The following is an 8,681-nucleotide window of genomic DNA, read 5'->3' on the forward strand; positions in this document are numbered from 1 at the left end:
GCCCCCAACACACACCACCCCTCCCCCCGCCAAAAATTCGCGCCCCCTCCCCTCAATACACACCTCCCCACCCTTCCCCCCCGCCCCCCCCCTCAACACACACCACCCCACCCCTCCCCCCCCCCCCCCCCTCAACACACACCACACCACCCCTCCCCTTCCCTCGCTCCAAATTTCGCCCCCCCCTCAACTCACACCACACCACCCCACCCCTCCCCCCCCCCTCCAAATTTCGCCCCTTCCCCCCCCAGAAATTCGCCCCCCCTCCCCCCCCTCAACACACACCACACCACACCACCCCTCCCCCCCCCCCCCCTCAACACACACCACACCACTCCCCCCCCCCCTCAACACACACCACCCCACCCTCCCCCCTTCTCCCCCCCCTCCAAAATTCGACCCCCCTCACCATGACATCCCCCCCCACCCATAATACAACACGACGTGACGCGCCCCCCATGACATCCCCCCACCCTCCAATGACACGACACGACGCGACGTGCCCCCCTCTCCCCCTTCACCCTCCACACACACCACACCATGTCACGATGTGCCGCCCCCCCCCCCCCATGACATCCCCACCCCACCTCCCCATCCATGACACGACACGACGCGACGCGCCGCCCCATGACATCCCCCCCACCCCCCATGACACGACACGACGCGACGTGCCCCCCCTCCCCCTTCCCCCCTCAAAACACACCACATCATGTCGCGACGTGCGGCGCCCCCCCCAATATACACCACACCGCCCCTCCCCTTCCCCCCCTCCAAATTTCGCCTTCCCCTCAACACACACACCACCCCACCCCTCCCCCCCTAAAAAATTCCCCCCCCCCCCCCCTCAACACACACCACACCACCCCTCCCCCCGCCTCAAAAATCCCCCCCCCCCTCAACACACACCACACCACACCACCCCTCCCCTTCCCCCCCTCCAAATTTCGTCCCCCCCTCAGCACACACCACCCCACCCCCCCCCCCCCAAAAATTCGGCCACCCCCCTCAACACACACCACACCACACCACCCCTCCCCCCCTCCAAAATTTCCCCCCCCCCGCCCCCAACACACACCACCCCTCCCCCCGCCAAAAATTCGCGCCCCCTCCCCTCAATACACACCTCCCCACCCTTCCCCCCCGCCCCCCCCCTCAACACACACCACCCCACCCCTCCCCCCCCCCCCCTCAACACACACCACACCACCCCTCCCCTTCCCTCGCTCCAAATTTCGCCCCCCCCTCAACTCACACCACACCACCCCACCCCTCCCCCCCCCCTCCAAATTTCGCCCCTTCCCCCCCCCAGAAATTCGCCCCCCCTCCCCCCCCTCAACACACACCACACCACACCACCCCTCCCCCCCCCCCCCCTCAACACACACCACACCACTCCCCCCCCCCCTCAACACACACCACCCCACCCTCCCCCCTTCTCCCCCCCTCCAAAATTCGACCCCCCTCACCATGACATCCCCCCCCACCCATAATACAACACGACGTGACGCGCCCCCCATGACATCCCCCCACCCTCCAATGACACGACACGACGCGACGTGCCCCCCTCTCCCCCTTCACCCTCCACACACACCACACCATGTCACGATGTGCCGCCCCCCCCCCATGACATCCCCACCCCACCTCCCCATCCATGACACGACACGACGCGACGCGCCGCCCCATGACATCCCCCCCACCCCCCATGACACGACACGACGCGACGTGCCCCCCCTCCCCCTTCCCCCCTCAAAACACACCACATCATGTCGCGACGTGCGGCGCCCCCCCCAATATACACCACACCGCCCCTCCCCTTCCCCCCCTCCAAATTTCGCCTTCCCCTCAACACACACACCACCCCACCCCTCCCCCCCTAAAAAATTCCCCCCCCCCCTCAACACACACCACACCACCCCTCCCCCCGCCTCAAAAATCCCCCCCCCCCTCAACACACACCACACCACACCACCCCTCCCCTTCCCCCCCTCCAAATTTCGTCCCCCCCTCAGCACACACCACCCCACCCCCCCCCCCCAAAAATTCGGCCACCCCCCTCAACACACACCATACCACACCACCCCTCCCCCCCCTCCAAAATTTCCCCCCCCCCCCGCCCCCAACACACACCACCCCTCCCCCCGCCAAAAATTCGCGCCCCCTCCCCTCAATACACACCTCCCCACCCTTCCCCCCCGCCCCCCCCCCTCAACACACACCACCCCACCCCTCCCCCCCCCCCCTCAACACACACCACACCACCCCTCCCCTTCCCTCGCTCCAAATTTCGCCCCCCCCTCAACTCACACCACACCACCCCACCCCTCCCCCCCCCCCTCCAAATTTCGCCCCTTCCCCCCCCAGAAATTCGCCCCCCCTCCCCCCCCTCAACACACACCACACCACACCACCCCTCCCCCCCCCCCCTCAACACACACCACACCACTCCCCCCCCCCCCTCAACACACACCACCCCACCCTCCCCCCTTCTCCCCCCCCTCCAAAATTCGACCCCCCTCACCATGACATCCCCCCCCACCCATAATACAACACGACGTGACGCGCCCCCCATGACATCCCCCCACCCTCCAATGACACGACACGACGCGACGTGCCCCCCTCTCCCCCTTCACCCTCCACACACACCACACCATGTCACGATGTGCCGCCCCCCCCCCCCCCCATGACATCCCCACCCCACCTCCCCATCCATGACACGACACGACGCGACGCGCCGCCCCATGACATCCCCCCCACCCCCCATGACACGACACGACGCGACGTGCCCCCCCTCCCCCTTCCCCCCTCAAAACACACCACATCATGTCGCGACGTGCGGCGCCCCCCCCAATATACACCACACCTCCCCTCCCCTTCCCCCCCTCCAAATTTCGCCTTCCCCTCAACACACACACCACCCCACCCCTCCCCCCCTAAAAAATTCCCCCCCCCCCCTCAACACACACCACACCACCCCTCCCCCCGCCTCAAAAATCCCCCCCCCCCTCAACACACACCACACCACACCACCCCTCCCCTTCCCCCCCTCCAAATTTCGTCCCCCCCTCAGCACACACCACCCCACCCCCCCCCCAAAAATTCGGCCACCCCCCTCAACACACACCACACCACACCACCCCTCCCCCCCCTCCAAAATTTCCCCCCCCCCCTCCCCCCGCCAAAAATTCGCGCCCCCTCCCCTCAATACACACCTCCCCACCCTCCCCCCCGCCCCCCCCCTCAACACACACCACCCCACCCCTCCCCCCCCCCCCTCAACACACACCACACCACCCCTCCCCTTCCCTCGCTCCAAATTTCGCCCCCCCCTCAACTCACACCACACCACCCCACCCCTCCCCCCCCCCTCCAAATTTCGCCCCTTCCCCCCCCAGAAATTCGCCCCCCCTCCCCCCCCTCAACACACACCACACCACACCACCCCTCCCCCCCCCCCCCTCAACACACACCACACCACTCCCCCCCCCCCTCAACACACACCACCCCACCCTCCCCCCTTCTCCCCCCCTCCAAAATTCGACCCCCCTCACCATGACATCCCCCCCCACCCATAATACAACACGACGTGACGCGCCCCCCATGACATCCCCCCACCCTCCAATGACACGACACGACGCGACGTGCCCCCCTCTCCCCCTTCACCCTCCACACACACCACACCATGTCACGATGTGCCGCCCCCCCCCCCCCCATGACATCCCCACCCCACCTCCCCATCCATGACACGACACGACGCGACGCGCCGCCCCATGACATCCCCCCCACCCCCCATGACACGACACGATGCGACGTGCCCCCCCTCCCCCTTCCCCCCTCAAAACACACCACATCATGTCGCGACGTGCGGCGCCCCCCCCAATATACACCACACCACACCGTGGACAAAGCCGCATTTTGAAGGGGGGGCGAATTTCTGAGGGGGGGGGGGGGGAGGCGTGGTGTGGTGTGTGTTGAGATGGGGGGGGTGAATTTTGGAGGGGGGAGGGGTGGTGTGGTGTGGTGTGGTGTGTGTTCAGGGGGGGGGCGAATTATTGAGGGGGCGTCATGGAGGGTGGGTGGGTGTGTTAAGGGGAGGGGAGCACGTCGCGTCGTGTCAGGCCATGGGGCGCGGGGGGGGGGGGGGGGCAGGGGTGCGTCGCGACATGGTGTGGTGTGTGTTGGGGGGCATTGCGTTGGGTGGGTGTGTGTGTTAAGGGGAGGGTGGCACGTCGCATCGTGTCATGGGGGGGCGGGGGAGGGGGGTGGCACACATCACACCACACCACCCCTCCCCTCAACACACACACCACCCCACCCCTCCCCCCCCTCAAAAATTCCCCCCCCCCCTCAACATACACCACACCACCCCTCCCCCCCTCAAAAATCCCCCCCCCTCAACACACACCACACCACACCACCCCTCCCCTTCCCCCCCTCCAAATTTCGCCCCCCCCTCAGCACACACCACCCCACCCCCCCCCCCCAAAAATTCGGCCACCCCCCTCAACACACACCACACCACACCACCCCACCCCCCCCCCAAAAATTCGGCCACCCCCCTCAACACACACCACACCACACCACCCCTCCCCCCCCTCCAAAATTTGCCCCCCCCCCCGCCCCCAACACACACCACCCCTCCCCCCCGCCAAAAATTCGCGCCCCCTCCCCTCAATACACACCTCCCCACCCTTCCCCCCCCCCCCCCCCTCAACACACACCACCCCACCCCCCCCTCAACACACACCACACCACCCCTCCCCCCCCCCCCCCTCAAAAATCCCCCCCCCCCCCCCCAACACACACCACACCACCCCTCCCCTTCCCTCGCTCCAAATTTTGCCCCCCCCTCAACACACACCACACCACCCCACCCCTCCCCCCCCCCCTCCAAATTTCGCCCCTTCCCCCCCCTGAAATTCACCCCCCCTCCCCCCCTCAACACACACCACACCACACCACCCCTCCCCCCCCCCCCCCTCAACACACACCACACCACACCACTCCCCCCCCCCCTCAAAAATCCCCCCCCCCCCTCAACACACACCACCCCACCCTCCCCCCTTCTCCCCCCCCCTCCAAAATTCGACCCCCCTCACCATGACATCCCCCGCCACCCATAATACAACACGACGTGACGCGCCCCCCATGACATCCCCCCACCCTCCAATGACACGACACGACGCGACGTGCCCCCCTCTCCCCCTTCACCCTCCACACACACCACACCATGTCACGACGTGCCGGCCCCCCCCCCCCATGACATCCCCACCCCACCTCCCCATCCATGACACGACACGACGCGAGGCGCCCCCCCATGACATCCCCCCCACCCCCCATGACACGACACGACGCGACGTGCCCCCCCTCCCCCTTCCCCCCTCAACACACACCACATCATGTCGCGACGTGCGGCGCCCCCCCCAATATACACCACACCACACCGTGGACAAAGCCGCATTTTGAAGGGGGGGGCGAATTTCTGAGGGGGGGGGCGGGGGGAGGCGTGGTGTGGTGTGTGTTGAGATGGGGGGGGTGAATTTTGGAGGGGGGAGGGGTGGTGTGGTGTGGTGTGTGTTGAGGGGGGGGGCGAATTATTGAGGGGGCGTCATGGAGGGTGGGTGGGTGTGTTAAGGGGAGGGGAGCACGTCGCGTCATGTCAGGCCATGGGGCGCGGGGGGGGGGGCAGGGGTGCGTCGCGACATGGTGTGGTGTGTGTTGGGGGGCATTGCGTTGGGTGGGTGTGTGTGTTAAGGGGGGGGTGGCACGTCGCATCGTGTCATGGGGGGGCAGGGAGGGGGGGAATGTTATGGGGGGGGGGGGGGGTGGGATGGGGATGTCATGGGGGGGGGGCGCGGCACGTCGCGACATGGTGTGGTGTGTGTTGAGGGGGGAAGGGGGGGGGCGCGTCGCGTCATGTCGTGTCATGGGGGGGCGCGTCGCGTCGCGTCGTGTCATGGGGGGTGGGGGGGGGATGTGATGGGGGGCCGAATTTTTGAGGGGGGGGAGGGGGGGGTGGGTGTGTGTTGAGGGGGGAGGCGAATTTTTTAGGGGGGGACGTCATGGGGGGGGCGCATCGCGTCGTGTCGTGTCATGGGGGATGGGGGGGGGGGAGGGGGGTTGCCATGTTATGTTGGGGAGGGGGCGCGTCGTGTCATGTCGGGGCATGGTGGGGGGAGGGGGCATCGCGACACCCCGCGTCACTCCCCCATGACACGGCACACCCCCCCACCCCACCGCACCCCCCCACGACGTCCCCCCCGCACCCCACCTCGAAAAACCCCGCTCCCTCCACGCCACACCACAAATGCCTCCGAAAACCCCGCTCCACCCACCCCACCCCGCGTCACCCGCCCACGACATGGCGCACCCCCCACCCCACCGCACCCCCCAACGATGCCGCCCCGCACCCCACCTCGAAAAACCCCGCTCCCTCCACAGCACCCCGCCACGCCTCCGAAAACCCCGCTCGACCCACCCCACCTCGCGTCAGCCCCCCACGACACGGCACACCCCCCACACCCCACCGCACCCCCCCACGACGCGGCGCATATCCCCCCCCCTGCACGCCACCTCAAAAAACCCCACTCGACCGACCCAACCCCGCGTCACTCCCCGAGGACACGGCGCACCCCCCCACCCCACCGCACCCCCCCACGACGCCGCCTCGCACCCCACATCGGAAAACACCGCTCCCTCCACACCACCCCAACACGCCTCCGAAAACCCCGCTCGACCCACCCCACCTCGCGTCAGCCCCCCCACGACACGGCAAAAACCCCCCCACCCCACCGCACCCCCCCACGATGCGGCGCATATCCCCCCCCCGCACCCAACCTCGAAAAACCCCGCTCGACCCACCCCACTCCGCGTCACCCCCCCACGACACGGCGCACCCCCCCACCCCACCTCGAAAAACCCCGCTCCCTCCACGCCACACCACCACGCCTCCGAAAACCCCGCTCAACCCATCCCACCCCGCGTCTCCCCCCCACGACACGGCGCACCCCCTACCCCACCGCACCCCCCCACGACGCCCCCCCGCACCCCACCTCGAAAAACCGCGCTCCCCCCACAGCACCCCACCTCACCTCCAAAAACCCCGCTCGACCACCCCCACACCGCGTCACCCCCCACGACACAGCGCACCCCCCCACCACGCCCCCCCTCACCCCACCTCGAAAAACCCCGCTCCCTCCACAACACCCCACCTCTCCTCCAAATACCCCGCTTGACCACCCCAACACCGCGTCACTCCCCCATGACACGGCGCACCCCCCCACCCCACCGCACCCCCCCACGACGCCCCCCGCACCCCACCTCGAAAAACCCCGCTCCCTCCACACCACCCCGCCACGCCTCCAAAACCGCGCTCGACCCAGCCCACCCCGCGTCACGGCGCACCCCCCCACGATGCCCCCCCCCACCCCACCTCGAAAAACCGCGCTCCATCCACAGCACCCCACCTCTCCTCCAAAAACCCCGCTCGACCCACCCCACCCCGCGTCACCCACCACGACACGGCGCACCCCCCCACCCCACCGCACCCCCCCACGACGCCCCCCCGCACCCCACCTCGGAAAACCGCACTCCCTCCACAGCACCCCACCTCTCCTCCAAAAACCCCGCTCGACCCACCCCACCTCGCGTCAGCCCCCCACGACACGGCACACCCCCCACACCCCACTGCACCCCCCCACGATGCGGCGCATAGCCCCCCCCCCTGCACGCCACCTCAAAAAACCCCACCTCTCCTCCAAAAACCCCGCTCGACCACCCCCACCCCGCGTCACCCCCCATGACACGGCGCACCCCCCCACGACGCCCCCCCACATCCCACCTCGAAAAACCCCGCTCCCTCCACGCCACACCACAAATGCCTCCGAAAACCCCGCTCGACCCACCCCACCCCGCGTCACCCCCCACGACATGGCGCACCCCCCACCCCACAGCACCCCCCAACGATGCCGCCCCGCACCCCACCTCGAAAAACCCCGCTCCCTCCACACCACCCCGCCACGCCTCCGAAAACCCCGCTCGACCCACCCCACCTCGCGTCAGCCCCCCACGACACGGCACACCCCCCACACCCCACTGCACCCCCCCACGATGCGGCGCATAGCCCCCCCCCCTGCACGCCACCTCAAAAAACCCCACTCGACCCACCCAACCCCGCGTCACTCCCCCAGGACACGGCGCACCCCCCCACCCCACCGCACCCCCCCACGACGCCCCCCCGCACCCCACATCGGAAAACCCCGCTCCCTCCACACCACCCCAACACGCCTCCGAAAACCCCGCTCGACCCACCGCACCTCGCGTCAGCCCCCCCACGACACGGCAAAAACCCCCCCACCCCACCGCACCCCCCCACGACGCGGGGCATATCCCCCCCCACGCACCCCACCTTGAAAAACCCCGCTCGACCCACCCCACTCCGCGTCACCCCCCCACGACACGGCGCACCCCCCACCCCACCTCGAAAAACCCCGCTCCCTCCACGCCACACCACCACGCCTCCGAAAACCCCGCTCGACCCATCCCACCCCGCGTCTCCCCCCCACGACACGGCGCACCCCCCCACCCCACCGCACCCCCCCACGACGCCCCCCCGCACCCCACCTCGAAAAACCACGCTCCCCCCACAGCACCCCACCTCTCCTCCAAAAACCCCGCTCGACCAC

The sequence above is a fragment of the Lygodium microphyllum genome, unplaced genomic scaffold, assembly GCF_053477565.2.
Source record: "Lygodium microphyllum isolate KBCC unplaced genomic scaffold, Lygodium_microphyllum_v1.1.10 scaffold_68, whole genome shotgun sequence".
NCBI lineage: Eukaryota > Viridiplantae > Streptophyta > Polypodiopsida > Schizaeales > Lygodiaceae > Lygodium > Lygodium microphyllum.